General features: G+C 39.0%; 1 pseudogene across 1 annotated transcript; it reads left to right on the forward strand.

Annotated features, from left to right (window-relative positions):
• Positions 1 to 9,405: 9,405 nt before the first annotated feature.
• On the forward strand, positions 9,406 to 11,252 carry LOC120597589 (heat shock protein HSP 90-alpha-like; annotated as a pseudogene). The gene is made up of 2 exons (XR_005651420.1): positions 9,406 to 9,464; positions 9,589 to 11,252. The product of XR_005651420.1 is annotated as a heat shock protein HSP 90-alpha-like (transcript).
• Positions 11,253 to 16,190: the final 4,938 nt, after the last annotated feature.

Below are 16,190 nucleotides of genomic sequence, written 5' to 3' on the forward strand. Positions count from 1 at the left end.
GGGGATATAATGCACTCATTTTAGGCAGAAAAGTGACCTAAAGAACTATGTACAGCACTCAGCTGTTAGTTTAGGGCTGCCACATTCCCAGCCACGTGTTTGCTGCTCACAGAGAAAAGTGTTAAAGGACTCTGTGGGCACTCGGAGCTGAATCCTACAGGCAGAGATGGACTTGGTCCTCAGCAGGTTCCCACCACGGACTTCTCTTGTTAAAAACCACACAGCATCCCCTCTGGGGCTGGGCAAGTCTTTTTTTTTTTCCTTTTATTTTTTGGGCAAGTCTTGGTGAACTTTTCTCTTGAAGGGAAAGGTGAAAAGGCTTTGCATCACACCCCCTCTTGAGGAACCGAGGCCACAGGTCTGATCTGAGGTCAACAGATTGTGGTAGAGCCAGAAATGAGAGCCGAGTCGTAAGACTCCCTGTCCAGTGCTCTTCTGCTCACACTTCTGCACCTCTTTTTCTACGCTATGTCCACGTTGAGTCAATCACTGCTTATCAGAAACTGGTAACCAAGCACTTCCTAATCGGCTCAAGGACCCAGTAGGATGACCAACCATCCCAGTTTGCCTGGGGTTGGGGTCGAAGATTCCGGGGAAAGACCCAGGCAGACTGGGACAAGCTGGTCCCCTTGCTGGGCTGTGTCCATGTAAATGACACCCAATCATGTTGACTTATTTAGTGGGCACTCAACTCGTGATGGGAGGGATCAAAATTAGAGAGGAGGATGGGATTTCTCATGCTGCATGAGTTGATTGAGAGTACAATTATCCAAATATTGAGATTTTTAAAAGTTACTGAAGAAAAAGTAAGGGTTTGTCTTGAATTATAATAGCTAACACCTAAGCATGCTTTATAATTTTAATGCACTTTCACATTTCAAATCTTAATTATTTGAGCCCTTAAGGCAAGGAAGGATATCTGATTAAAGTCATTTTTATGAAGTGGAAGACAGGCACAGAGCTGCCCTGGTGACCTAGGCCCGTGCACCTAGCTGTGAGTGATGGAGCTCAAAAAAAGCCCCAGTTCCCTGAGCCTTGGTGGATGCCGGTCCCCACCCCTTCTTTGGTCAGGAACTCTGGCTAGAGGCCAGACCTTGAGTTCTCCCTTTATTTAATTGTTGAGAAGCAGGAAGCCAGAAGCTGGGGGTTTCTAAAATCAATTCCAAGGACCTTGGATTAACACCAAAATAATTCCCTTCCTGGAGACTGCCTGTTGGAAAAGAACCTTATGGGGCCAAAGGAATGGTCTTGGTTTGATCAAGCAAGGCTATTTGTTTACTTTTCCCCTCCCTGATCTGAAAGCTGAGCTCCTTTTGAGACAATATTCAGGCTCTCCCTCCCCAAATGCCATTCACACAGCCCCCAGCCCTGGTCACCTCTTTCCACTGAAACTGGAGCAGCCAGACCCCGCACTTCTGAAATTAGAGCTGGAGGTAAAATGCTTAGCCGGCTTTGCATTTCAGTGCCTTTCTTCTCTCTTGGGTTTTAACAGCTTTTTCTGGCCTCAGGGAATCCCTTGGAAGTTAATAAAACCTACTACATCAAAGGGCTCCACAACCATTACCCAATTAAAACCTCACAGCACTCCTGCAGCAGGTAAGCATTATTAACCCCATTTTACAGACAGGGAAACTGAGGTTAATTGGTTTGCCCCAGGCTACTGAGGAAATAGTATCCCAGCTGGCATTGGAACTGGATGGTTTGCTCAGGTTAACCAGGCATGGTTGTTTCTGCTGAGATCCGTTTTTCAAAGTACCATGATTCTTAAAGATTTCTTTTCCTTCAGGAAACCGGCTACAAGGAGGATGAGGATTTTCTCCAAAGCTGGCTCCACAGAAAGCGGCAGCTCCTGCCGTAGACCAGGAGAGGTGCCATAAAAATAGATGAAAGCTAAGAGTTCAGTACAGTAATTTAGAAAACAATTTAGGCCTTTCAGAAATTAATGTTATTTAAAGATGCAGATTCATCCACCCCAGAGGCCTCCTGGGAGTGTTTCCCGAACCATCTGGCTCAATCAGCTCATTTTCTTTGCCCTAATCCTCCTGGCTCTCATGTGTGTATGTACTGCGAAGGTTCCTGGGGAACTCGCAGCATGAATAAGAAGCAAAGACCTTTCTCTTTCACCAGCCACCTCTCCTCTTTTCCAAACAGCATTAAATTCCTAATCTTGTTTATTCTTAGTGGAGGTATAAAATTCATGTTCCAACAGACAATGAGGAGATCTGTGAAGGCCTCCACCCCAGGGCTCATGTCCTCTTAGTTTTGGTCCAGCCAAAATGGTTAGGGTATGTTACCCCATTCGCTGAGAGGACCTACAAAACCTGGCGGTGTTCAGGAGTAAATTTGCCCAGGCCTGCAAAGAGGAAGCAAAAAAAAAAAGGAAAAGTGTTTTTTTTTTTTTGGTCTGGTTAAAGCTATCCAGGGAAGATTTCAAAGACTCAAATGAGTGTTTTTCAAAAGGAGGGTATCAGCACCATCCCAACTGTGTAAGTTCCCCATTTCTTGCTGTTCAAGTCCAATTATAATCCACAAAGGCAGGATGCCGTGTTTATATAAATAATTACCAGATTTCGGATAGCCAGACGTGTTTCAGCACACAGAAGGCAAGCCCATAAATTGCATTTGGGGAATTAAGGGTCAGATTGATTTTTATCTCTGTAAATCCGGCCGAATTCCGGCAAGCTAAAGGCACATCCGGTCGACTTGAGTCTGGAGAGGCGCAGGTCCCAGAAACCAGTGATCTTGAAGATGGCACTAACCCCCACACCTCCCTTTCTGCTTCTCCCTACCCCATTTTTCTGGCTGGCTCTGAGAGCGAAGGGGTGGCAAAGAGAACCGTCCCAACTTGCTCTTTGCCCAACCTGCAAGGGACGAAGGCAGGAGAGAGGTATAGGCCTCTCGTTGCTATCCTCTCTTTTTCCTCCTGGACCACACAGAATCTCGCTTCTGAAACAACAGCAATGATGTAGGAGTAGTGATGGGATCCAGCAAAGCAGTGAGAGTAACAGAATAGGGCCTCTACTGGAAGATTTCCCTTCTGCGCAGGCCAACCTCCCTGTTTTTATCCATTTAACAGAGATGCATTGAGCAACTACTGCACCCTCAATGACACAGCACAGTGCAGTGGCTGAGGGCTCAGGCTCTGGAGCTAGAATTCTTGAGTTTGAATCCTGGCTCTGTTGGCCACCCTGAGAAGTGCCCTAACTCTCCTGGCTTCAGCTTCCTCTTTATCTAGAAAGTATGAATTCGATAGCACCACTCCCTTAGAGTGAGGGAGGATTAACTAAAGTCATTCATAACAAGCTCTTAGAACTAGGCCTGCTATGTAGTAAGTACTCAGTAAATGTTGATTATTGCTGTGATGATGATGAGATGACGATGACTGTGCTAGGCACATGTGGGCCCCTGTTCTGAAGGTGGTTATGAGCTGGGTCAGAGAGACATTCAAATGTAAACAAAGGGTATGACAAGGCAGTGTGGTTGTTAGGTACCAAGTGAATGGAAAAGACAATTAAATTCTAAGGAATAGGCAGAAGAGCGAAATTGCTGTGGCAAGAGAAGGCTTCATGGAGGAAGGCTTCAGCTGGGCTTGAAGGATGTGTAAGATTTGGCTGGACCACAGAAGGATGTAATAGATAGAAAGAGAGCTTAAGGCAAGAATCCATAAAAATTAAGCTAGAAGTCAAAGTGTTATGCAAATCTGATGCTTCCAGGAGTATAAGCCAAATTTTTTCAATTAAGATTTCCAAATCAAAATGTTGGTCTCTCTTACAGAGAAATAAATATTATTTGTGTTAACTTCACTGACAAAACAATGTTACAAAGTGAGGGCAACAAAGCATATTGTGAAGGGACCAGAAGAGGCATGGATCTATTATAAATAGAGCCTCAATTTATAAAATGTCTGATATAGATGTTATTGAAATAAAGTAATATTGTTTGGCGAAGTAAAAAAATGTTCTGTTCTGTTCATTCAATCATTTTTTAAGTATGTGTGGAGTATTTACTATATGCCCAGTATTCCGGGAGACTCGTAGTGAGACCATAAACACGGTTCTTGCTGTAGATGTGTGGAGCTCATATTTATCACTTTCTATAAGTTAGAAAACAATTTAAAATAAATAAATAAAAGCAGGTCCACATGAAGCAAGACTTTCAGAAACATTCCTATATGTGTATTTTCAAAAAAAATTTTGATCCGCCTCCATGCAATTTCATAAATGAATGTGGTCTTCATTTGAGTAATTATGATGACAATTTATTATTGAACATTTAAAAAATTAACCCAATCACTGACAATTGAATTTTTAAACAAACTTGTTTAGTGATCACTACTTAAAACGATGAATTAATTCAAGAAGCATTCAATGAATAAACCAACCATGTGCCCAGCACTGTTTTAGTTGCAACAAAGGATAAAAAAGAATTTTAAGCCAAAGAAGGACTTTTACTTCCAGCCAAGATGGAGCAACAGGAATTAGATTTACTTTTCTTCCTGAAACAATAAGAAACACAAACAAACAAACAAACAAACAAACAAAAAACCCACAAGAAATCAGACAAAATATATGAAACTATAGTTATCAAACCATTTCAGGCAACAAAGGACAGTTTCAGAGATGGGAAAACAAACAAGATAAGCCCGACAATTGCCCAAGATGCCTTATGAAGATTTCCAGGCTGTGGCACAGGGAAAGAAAACACAAGCAGACCATAGCAAATTCTCTGAGTTAAAAAGCAGAGCTAAAAGTCTGGGGAAACCAAGCTGGCCAGAATTTGCAAGACAGATTACTAGAGAGAAAAATGCTGCACAGAGATCTGGGGATCTGCAGGGGTTCTCCCTCAAGCATTCAGCATGATAGACTCATGTCATGATTGACTCACGAGTATAAGGGAATTACTCAAGGCTGGGGAAAGAACCAACAGAGAAGATTAGAGAACAGTGCTAGGTGTTCACACAGAGCTGAGACGGTGTCTGTTTCCACTAGCCAGACTGAAAAACTTTGTAAGTCGTGGGCATTAGGTAGAATACTCAAAAGGATATTGCTTCAGTACCTGGAAACAGTTAGCCCTACATTAAACACTGCTCTGGTCCCATCTGACAACTTTTAAAAGTAAGACCAAGAGGATCAAATTGTTTCCAGGGTCTCTAACTGAGTCCTAGAACAAAGCTCAGAAGATTTACAGAAATATCAAAATATCCATCATCCAACAAGGTAAAATTCATAATGCCTGGCATATAAACAAAGATTATCAGACATGTAAAATATCCCTGATGAGGAGAAAAGTAGAACAATCAAAATTGACCCAGAACCAACACAGATGTTATAATTAGCAGGCAAAGATGTTAAACTAACTATTATAACATGTGTTCAAAAACATGTACAATATAAAGAAGACTCAAACCAAACTTATAGAGACGAAAACTACAATGAGTGAGATGAAAATCACACCGGCTAAGTTAGACTTAGAAACTTTTGACGAACAGGAAGACATAACGATAGAAACTATTCAAAATTAAACACATAGAAAAAAGTTTAAAAAATGAAAAGTGCATCAGTGACCTACGAGACAACTTCAAGCAGCCTAATACACATGTCATTGGAGTCCCCCCAAAAGAGGCAGGAGAACAGAAAAATTATTTGAAGAAATAATGGCCAAAAATTTTCTAAATTCGATGTAAACTATAAACTCACAGATCCAAGAAACTCAATGAGCTCCTAGCATAAGAAACCTGAAAAGAACTACACCAACACACATCTGATCCATTTGCTCAATACTCATGAAAAGAGAGTCTTAGAAGCACAGAGGAAAAAAAGGCACATTATATACAGAGGAACAAATATAAAGATAGCTGCAGATTTCTCACTAAAAATAGTGCCAATGAGAAGACAATGAATCAAAATATTTAAAGTACCCAAAGAAAAAAATACCTCTCAATCTAAATCCTATACTCAGCAAAAATATCCTCAAAAATGAAGGTAAAATATAGATATTTTCAAATATACTAAGGCTGAAAGAATTCATCACCAGCAGAACTGCACTGTAAGAAATATTCAAAGAAGTCATTCAGGCAGAAAGAAGATGATACTAAATAGAAACATGGATATACCCAAAGGAATGAAGAGCACTAGAAAAGGTAAATATATAAGATTTTTTTTAAAAAACTGTGTATATTTCTTTTAAAAATAACTGTCTGCTTAAACAAAAAAAATTATGACATATTGAATGGTTTTTATACTATATGTGAAGTGGTATAATATCAATTAAAGGCAGACTGTGTTAAGACATATCATAAACCCTGAAGAAACTACTAAAATAACAAAACAAAGAATTTTAACTGCTAAACCAACAAAGGAAATAAAATCATAAGAAAATGATTTAAAAAAGAGGACAAAAAAGAGGAAAAAAGAAACAAAGAAATGGAACAAATGTGAAACAAGTAGCAAGATAATAGACTTAAACTTAACCATATCAATAATCACATTAAAAGTAAATGGTCTACGCTCTATGGTTTCACTTATATGGGGTATCTAGAGTAACCAAACTCATAGAAACAGAAAGTAGAATGGTGGTTGCCAGGGGCTGGGGAAGGGGAAATGAGTTATTGTTTATGGGTATAGAGTTTCAGTGTTGCAAGATGAAAAAGTCCGGGAGATTGTTTGCACAAGAATGTGAATATACTTAACACTACTGAGCTGTATACTTAAAAGGGTTCAGATGGTAAGTTTTGTGTTATGTGTATTTTACCACAATCCAAATCAAACCAAACTAAGCAACAACAAAAAAATACACATATTTCTTTGAGGTGAATAAAAAAGAAGTGAATGGTCTAAACACTTTAATTAAAAGGCAGAGATTGTCAGACTGGATAAAAATTAAGACAAATTATATGGTGCTTAAAAGAAACATGCTTTAAATATAAAGACACAGATACATCAAAAAGTTAAAGGATTAAAGTTAAGGTTATACACCTAGTTAAAGTTAAAAATATACACCTAGCTAATGCTAATCTAAAGAAAGATGGACCTGGGGATGTAATGTACAGCATGACAAATATAGTTAATAATACTGTATTGCATATTTGAAAGAAACTAAGAGAGTAGGTCTTCATATTATAAGAAAAAAATTGTAACCGTGTGGAGATGGATGTTAACTAGACTTATTGTGATCATTTTGTAATATATATATATTTAATATGTTGTCCACCTAATACTAATATATAACATTATGTGTCAGTTATATCTCAAAAACAAAAAATATGTCTGTGGTTTGGAAAGATGTTCATGATGTATTATTAAACTAAAAATAGTTGTGAAACAAAAAAGAAAAAGAAAAAAAGAAAAATGGAGTGGCTATCTTAGTATCAGACAAAGTAGATTTCAGAGCCAAGAATATTGCCAGGTATAAAGAAAATCATTTCATAATGATAAAGGGATCAATTCATCAAAATGATTTAATTCTAAAAGTTTGTGCACCTAATAAAAGAGTTTCAAAATACATGAAGCAAAAACTAATGGAACTGCAAGGACAAATAGACAAATCAAAATTATAGTACGAGATTTCAATACTCACTCTTAATAATGGACATACAAGTAGGTAGAAAATAATCAAGGGTATAGAAGACTAATAACACTATTAATCAACTTGCCTAATTGATATTTGTAGAACACTCCATCCAACAACAGCAGAATGCACATTCTTTTCAAATGCACATGGAACATTTACCAAAATAAGCCATATTCTGGGCCATAAAACCACTCTCAATAAATTCTAAATGATTTAAATCATAAAGAATGTGCTCTTATCACAATGGAATTAAATTAGAAGTCAATAACAGAAAGATTCTTGAAAAATCTCCAAATATTTGGAAACAAGATAACACACTTCTAAATAATCCAGCAGTCAAATAATAATACAAAAGGGAAAGTAGAATGTATTTTGAATGGAACGAAAATGAAAACTCAACATATCAAAATGTATGGGCTGCTACTAAATCAGTATTCAGAAGGTTTCAAATCAATAACCTCAGTTCCCACTTTAAGGAACTAGAAAAAGAAAGCAAATGAAATCCAAAGTATGCAGAAAAACAGGAAATAGTAAAGATTAGAGGATATATTAATAAAATAAAATACGGCAAAATAATGGATAAAACCAATGAAGCTGAAATCAAGTTCTTTGAGAAGATCAATAATATTGATAAAAATCTTTAATTACATGAATCAGAAAAAAATATGAGACACAAATTATCAATATCAGTTCTGAGAGAGGTGACTCCACTATAGATTTTATAGGTAATAAAAGGATAATAGAGAATGTTATCTACAACTTTGCCCATGTAAACAATGAAAAGTTAATGACAATACATTAGACAACTTAGATGCAATGGAGAAAGTCTTTGAGAGACAAACTACCAAAACTCAATAAGAATAAATAACTGGAATAGCCCAGTAACTATGAAAGAAATTGAACTGGTAGCTTAAAACCTTCCCCCAAAGAAAATTTCAGGTTTAGATGACTTTACTGGTAAATTCTATAATTATTTAAAGGAAAAATAACACCAATTCTGTACAAACTCAGAAAACTGAAGAGAATACTTCTCAACTCATTCTGAGGCCAGTATTAACCTGATACTAAAACAAGATGAACACATTTGTAAGAAAAGAAAACTATAGACTAATATCCCTTGCGAACATGCATGCAAAAATTCCAAACAAAATTTTAGCAAATCAAATCCAACAATATATAAAAAGATAAAATCTACTACGACTAAGTGGGGTTTATTCCAAGAATGCAAAATTGACTTAACATTAGAAAATCAGTATAATTCACAATATTAACAAAGAAAGAAAAACTGTCTGATCATCCTAGTGAATACAGGAAAAATTCCTGATTAAAAACTCTCAGCAAACAAGTAATAGAAGGGAACTTCCTGAACCTGATAAAGAGGATCTGTGAAAAACCTATAGCTAATGTCATACTAAACCCTGAGACTAATGCTTTCCCTCTAAAATAAGGAGCAAGAGAAGGGATACCAGCTCTTACCACTTTTATTCAACATTGTACTGAAGGTTGTACCAGTGCAATAAGGCAAAAAAAAAAAAAAAAAAAAAAAGCATCCATATTGTAAAAGAAGAAATAAAACTGTCTTTATTCAAGACAACTTGACACAAAAAGCATGATCCATAAGGAAAAATTGATAAACTGGACTTAATTGAAATGAAAAATTCCTATTAGGAGAATGAAAAACCACAGACTGGGAGAAAAATATTTGTAAAGCATATAATTGATACAAGAATTTGGAATATGTAAAGAACTCTTACAACTCAATAATAAAAAAACCAAGGAGTTGCTTCTGCATCCTGGTGCTGCATTGTGCAGAGCTGGTGCTGTCCCTTAGACAAAATGGTGGTGGAAACCCAGACCCAAGACCAGTCAATGGAGGAGGCGGAGGAAATTGAGAGGTTTGCCTTTCAGGCAGAACTTGCCTAAGTGATGTCATTGACCATCAATACTTTCTACTCGAATAAAGAGATCTTTCTGAGGGAGCTTTTGCAGGAGGATCGTTTGCAGTTAGGACTGACACAGGGGAACCTATGGGTCGCGGAACAAAGGTTGTCTAGCATCTGAAAGAAGACCAAACTGCTCTCTTGGAGGAGAGAAGAATAAAGGAGATGTGAAGAAACACTCTCAATTTATTGGCTACCCCATTACTTTCTTTGTGGAGAAGGAACGTGATAAAGAAGTCAGTGCTGACGAAGCTGAAGAAAAGTAAGACAAAGAGGAAGAGAAAGAAAAAAAGGAGTCTGAGGACAAACCTGAAATAGAAGATGCTGGTTCTGATGAAGAGGAAGAACAAAAGAAGGATGGTGACGAGAAGAAGAAGATCAAGAGATCAAGGAGAAGTACATTGACCAGGAAGAGCTGAACAAGACAAAGCCTATTTGGACCAGAAACCCTGATGATATCACTAATAAGGAATATGGGGAGTTCTACAAGAGCCTGACGAACGACTGGGAGGATCACTTGGCAGTGAAGTATTTTTCAGTTGAAGAGCAATTGGAATTCAGAGCCATTCTTTTTGTGCCAAGACATGCTCCCTTTGACCTATTTGAAAACAAAAGGAAAAAGAACAACATTAAGTTGCATGTTCGCAGAGTTTTCATCATGGATAACTGTGAAGAGCTAATACCTGAATATCTGAATTTCGTCAGAGGTGTGGTGGACTCTGAGGATCTCCCTCGAAATATTTCTCGGGAGATTTTGCATCAAAGCAAAATTTTGAAAATTATCAGAAAGAATTTGGTCAAAAAATGCTTAGAACGCTTCACTGAACTGGCAGAAGACAAAGAGAGCCACAAAAAGTTTTATGAGCAGTTCTCTAAAAATATTAAGCTGGGAATACATGAAGATTCTCAAAATTGGAAGAAGCTCTCAGAGCTGTTAAGATCCTACACCTCTGCTTCTGGTGATGAGATGGTTTCCCTCAAGGACTACTGCACAAGAATGAAGGAAAACGAGAAAAATATCTATTACATCACAGATGAGACCAAGGACCAGGTAGCTAACTCGGCCTTTGTTGAATGTCTTCACAAGCACGGCCTGGAGGTAATCTATGTGATCGAGCCTATTGATGAGTACTGCGTCCAACAGCTGAAGGAATTTGAGGGGAAGACATTAGTGTCAGTCACCAAAGAGGACTTGGAACTTCCAGAAGATGAAGAAGAGAAGAAATAGGGAGAGAAAAAAACAAAGTTTGAAAACCTCTGCAAAATTATGAAGGACATCTTGGAGAAAAAAGTAGAAAAGATGGTCATGTCAAACCCATTGGTGACATTCCCATGCTGCATTGTCACATGCACACATGGCTGGACAGCAAACATGGAAAGAATCGTGAAGTCTCAAGCCCTAAGAGACAATTCAACAATAGGTTACATGGCAGCAAAGTAACACCGGGAGATAAACCCCAACCATTTTATCATCAAGACCTTATGCAAAAGGCAGAGGCTGATTGGAATGACAAGTCTGTGAAAGACCTGGCCATCCTTATTTATGAAACTGCACTCCTGTCATCTGGCTTCAGTCTGGAAGATCCCCAGATCCCTGCTAACAGGATCTACAGAGTGATCAAAGTTGGTCTAGGTATTGATGAGGATGACCCCACTGCCGACGATAGCTGTGCTGCTGTAACTGAAGAGATGCTGCCCCTGGAAGGAGACGACAACACGTCACACGTGGAAGAAGTAGACTAAACTACGCCTGAAGAATGGCTTGTACACGTGTTGAGTTCTTTACCTTTATTCCCTCTGATAATATATTTTCAAGATTTTTTTTTTGGTTAACATTTTAAAAATCTGTATGGCATGATGATAACTACTTAAAGGAAATATAAGATTTCTTTCTAAGTGTATGATACTGTGATACCTTATGCACTAAAGCAGAGCTAATTTTTCCTTTCTGGTTTCATGTTGGCTTATTTTAACAGATTGAAATTATGTTTGTCACAGATGTACACAACCTAATGTTAACTCTGTGGGGTCCTAAAGTATTTAGCTATCAAGTAGATCCCTTATGAGATCTAATCTTTTGTCACTGAAGTGTTCTAAGATATACCATGATGTTTAAAAGAAAAGCATTGGATAAAACAACTTTTACCTGCTAGGATCTTTTAAACCTTCCATCCTCTATAGTTATTGACTGTATGTATGGCCTCTAGTATGTTACACTGGACCAACCTGATGGGAATAACTAACCATAGAGCTTGTTTTCCAAAGAAAAGTACTGTTTAGAGTAGCAAATTTATAAGCCTACCTAGGCATGTCGTAAAGCCCTTTGAAAGTAAGTAGAGCAAGTTTTGTGAATGGAAAGGTAGTGTTCAAGTCACATTCTGTTTCAAAAGGGTGTTACAAATACGGATGAATTAAAAAGAAAAAGAAAAAAGAAAACCAAGAATCAAATTTTTAAAATGAGCAAAAGATTTGAACAGAAACTTCACCATAGGAGACCTCTGGGTAACAAAAAAGCACATGGAAAAATGTTCAACATTATTAGTCACCAAGGAAATGCAAATTAAAACCACAATGAGAAACCATTACACCCTTAGTAGAATAGCTTAAAAACAAACATCGATAATACCAAGTTTTGGTAAGGACTGGTAAAAACTGAAACTTTTGGATACTGCTGGTGGAAATGTAAAATGAGACAACCACTTTTAAGAAATGTTTGGCAGTTTCTTATAAAATTAAACATTCTTACGATATAATCCAGCAATTCCACTCCTAGGTATTTACCCGAGAGAAATGAAAACATATGTCCACCAAAAGACATACTAGAGTATTTATAGGAGCTTTATTTCTAATAGTAAAAAACTAAAAATAACCCAAATATCCATCAATAAATAAATGAATAAACTGTGGTATATTTACACAACAAACTACTCTCTGAATTAAAAAAGAAAAAACTACTGACAAATGCCGCAAAATGGATGAATCAAACAGATATACTGAATCACAGATGTTAGACATAAGAAACTACTGTTATGAACGGAATCGTGTCCCCAAATTCATAAGCTGAAGCCCTAACCAATGTAACTGTATTTGGAAGCAGGGCCTTTAAAGGTTAAATGAGGTCATAAGGGTGAGGCCCTAATCCAAAAGGACTGGTGTCCTTATAAAAAGAGGGAGACACTAGGGATGAGCCCCCACAGAGAAAAGGCCACATGAGGACACAGCGAGAAGACAGCCATCTATCTGCAAGCCAAAGAGAGAGGCCTCAGGAGAAACCAGAATTGTCAACACCCTGATCTTGGTCTTCTAAGATCCTCCTCCAACTGTGAGAAAATAAATTTCTGTTGTTTAAACCTCCTAGTCTGTATTTTATAGCAGCCCTGGCTAACTAATACAACTACATATTGTATAATTTCATTTATATGAAGATTTAGAAGAGTAAAACTAACCTATGAAATTAATCTAATAGTGTCTTTCATAGTGACAGAAAGCAGATCAATGGTTGTCCGGGGCCTGGGATAATGAGATGGATGTTGACTGCAAATGGGCACAAGGAAACTTTTGGAGGTGATGGAAGTATTCTGTTTGACTGTGGTGGTGCTTACCTGGTACATATGTCAAAACTCACCGCAATGTATGCTTAAAATTGGCACATTTTACTCACCAAAATTATATCTCAATAATGTTGACTTTAGAAGAAACAAAATATTGTGTAAAAAGTATAGACAAGATCTCTCGAATGCAGTGTAAGGGAGTCGTGAAGTCTACCAATGCTCATATCTTCCTTTTTGTAATTTTGTAGAGAGATGTGTTCCCACAAAGGAAGCCGCGGGCAGTCTCAGCTCTATGTCCAAAGAGGGAGGCAAATGCACTCTTTGTGCTAAAGGCCCATAGAGTTATAACCATGTATTTTTCATAATTTATTCATGAAAAAGAGCCAACATTAAACATTAACCAACCACTACCTTCAAAGATGTTTTGTACTTTAAAAAATTCTCAATATAAATATTTGTATCTTTCTTACCATGTCCCCATTTTTATCATCCACTGATGCTGAAGTTTTATTTATCCTGAAGGATGAGTTTCTTGTTGTACATCTTGGACTAGGCGTGGCAACAAAGCCCTTCTGGGAAGCTTGCCTCACAGACCGAAGGTCTTCTCACGGCGCTTTAGGATATCTGTCCTAATTAGCGGGACTACTCCTATTAACTTTCCTAATACATCCCTTCTTTTCTCACCACAGAGTAGAAACGAGAGAAGACTTGATTCTATGGTTTAAAAAGTGTTTTCCAGCTATACCATTCTCTGAGTTTATGATATTAGGTTCATTCACTGTTTTTCTGACTCATTCATTCAGCTATATAATGAATCAGCTCTCCATGCTTAATTCTGAGGTAAGGGCTAGGGATGCAGCAATGAAGAAGGCAGACATGGTTTGTGCCTTTATGCTGCCTGCATTTCAGTGGGAGTTGAGGGCTGCAAGCATCCCAAGTCGAACTGGCTTAAGCAATAAGGAATATGCTGGCTTGATGCCGGAGAAATCTCAGGCAGGAGGCTGGGCTTCCATGATTCAATGTAGCCAAGCTGGTAGTAAGATGGCCACTAAGGACAGTTCCTAGCCTCTGAGCCTGGTAGGACAAAGTCCAGAGGAAAGACTCCCTTCCTGAAAGGACTGTGATGAAGTAGAGTGACGAAGAATGTTGTCGAAAACCTCTAGCTGACCCCTCCTTGTAACGGAGATGGGATTACCCTTAGGCTTCTCCATGGAATCTGTGTTGTAGGAACAAGCTGGGCGTGTCTCAGGGACCAAAAATGAGAGGCACTGCTTTATTCTAAGTTAACTCAAATATGCATGAATAAACTTTAACATTGGTTCAAGGCAGTTGATAACCCTCTAGCAACTTCCGGAAGCACTGACTTCAAATACTGGTTTCAACTACAAAGTGTTCAAGAAAGAAACCTTATTGAAACATACCAGAAATGCCCAGAGGGTTCACTATATGACTGTTGAGGGAGCAATCAGGAAAGCCTGTTCGGGCGAGGCAACCCTTGAACTGGCCCTGGAAGCGCACAGCTTGGCTTGGAGTTCCCAGCTCTGAGACTTAATAGCTGGGTAAATCCCTTAAGCTTCTGGAGTCTCAGTTTCCTCTCCTGAAAATGGTCATGATAACATCTCCTTTGTAGGATTTGTGATAGGACTAAATGAGATAATATATGTGATGCCCCTTATTCCAGTGCCTGGCACATAGTGAGTGCTTGATATTATTTCACAGGTGCAGAGCCAGTCTGATTGACAGTCTCAGTAGATGGACCTAGGTAGTTCGCAGTTTGCTTCTAACCCACATCTTCATCTTCTCAGAATCTGATTTTAGGTCATAGTTGATCTGGAACAGTACTATTTAAAGGTATTTGTCAAGGTTCTGTCCTCCACCTGTACAACTTCTCCTATGCTCCTCTACCTCCACTTTTTCAGGAGGTGGTATAAGAGACTGGTTAAGGGCTCCGAGGTCAGACTCCTTGGGTTCAAGTCCCTGTCTTACCACTTATTCACTGAGTGATCTCGGGCAGGATACTTCCGTTTTCCTCATCTGTAAAGTGGGTGTAAAAACAACATCTTTGTCACAGAGTTGTTGTGAGAATGATAGCAGCCCATCTATGTGAAGGGCTTCCCAAGGGCCTGGCACATGGTAAGCACTTGATATGTATTGTCTGGTATTATTACTATTCCATCTACAGCCATGACTCCTGAGTCCACTCTTATTATTAGTCTGGATCTCTCTCCTTAATTCCAGCAGCTTATTTCCACCTGCCTGCTGAGTATTTCTCCATAAAGATCCAACCAAAACTTCATTCTCAACCTGTCCTAAAATACAGCCGTCCTCTCCTTTTTCTCCACATTTCCTCCTCCATCTCCCTGCAGCCATCCTTTCTGTTATGTCAGCACCTATGGGTAATGAAGGGCTTTGTTCCTGTTTCAAGAATTCCCGACATTGGAAAGCCTTGCTCCTCTCCCTGCTTCCTAGACATCCTCATAATTGGAGGGCGCTCACAACCCAGTTTGAGGAAAACAAGGGCAGAGTTGCGCAGCGACTTGCTCAGAGTACCAGAGCAAGCAGCAGAAGGAATTCGGGCCTCCTGCTTTGGAGGTGTTCTCCTCCCACCGCCCATGCCTCACTGTCTCGCTGTGTCATGAAACCACCTTGCCCTAGGTGTCGTGAGGGCCCAGCAGGCCCACAGTCCTGGGGTTGGGAAAGTGAGGCGGGGGGTCTCAAGGTAGTTCTTGAAACAATTAGAAATTGATTTCATAAGCCAAGTCTCCAGTTATCCTGAGTTGTGCACTTGGTTGAGTTTCCAAGTATTGTGAGCGAAGTAAAACCCAAACTGAAAGACGTGAGTCATTCTGAGTGTGCCTCTCTCAGCCATAAATGGGTACAAGAGATATAAATTCCTCAGGGGTCATGAGTGATTTAGCCAGTGTTTTTCAGTGTGAGAAATTCCGGAGTGTAGAATTTGAGGGTGCCCAAGGGAGCCCTCCATGACATTTCTTGCATTCCCATCTCTCTTAGCCCTGACAGATCTCAGGTACGGAACTCTGTAGCTGACGGGCACTGAAAGCGGGGAGGGGCACATTCAGGCTTCAGACACCAAAACAGCCATTTTGCTCTTCGTGTGCCTACTTCCTCG

The sequence above is a fragment of the Pteropus medius genome, unplaced genomic scaffold (genome assembly GCF_902729225.1).
Source record: "Pteropus medius unplaced genomic scaffold, Ma_sr-lr_union100, whole genome shotgun sequence".
Lineage (NCBI taxonomy): Eukaryota > Metazoa > Chordata > Mammalia > Chiroptera > Pteropodidae > Pteropus > Pteropus medius.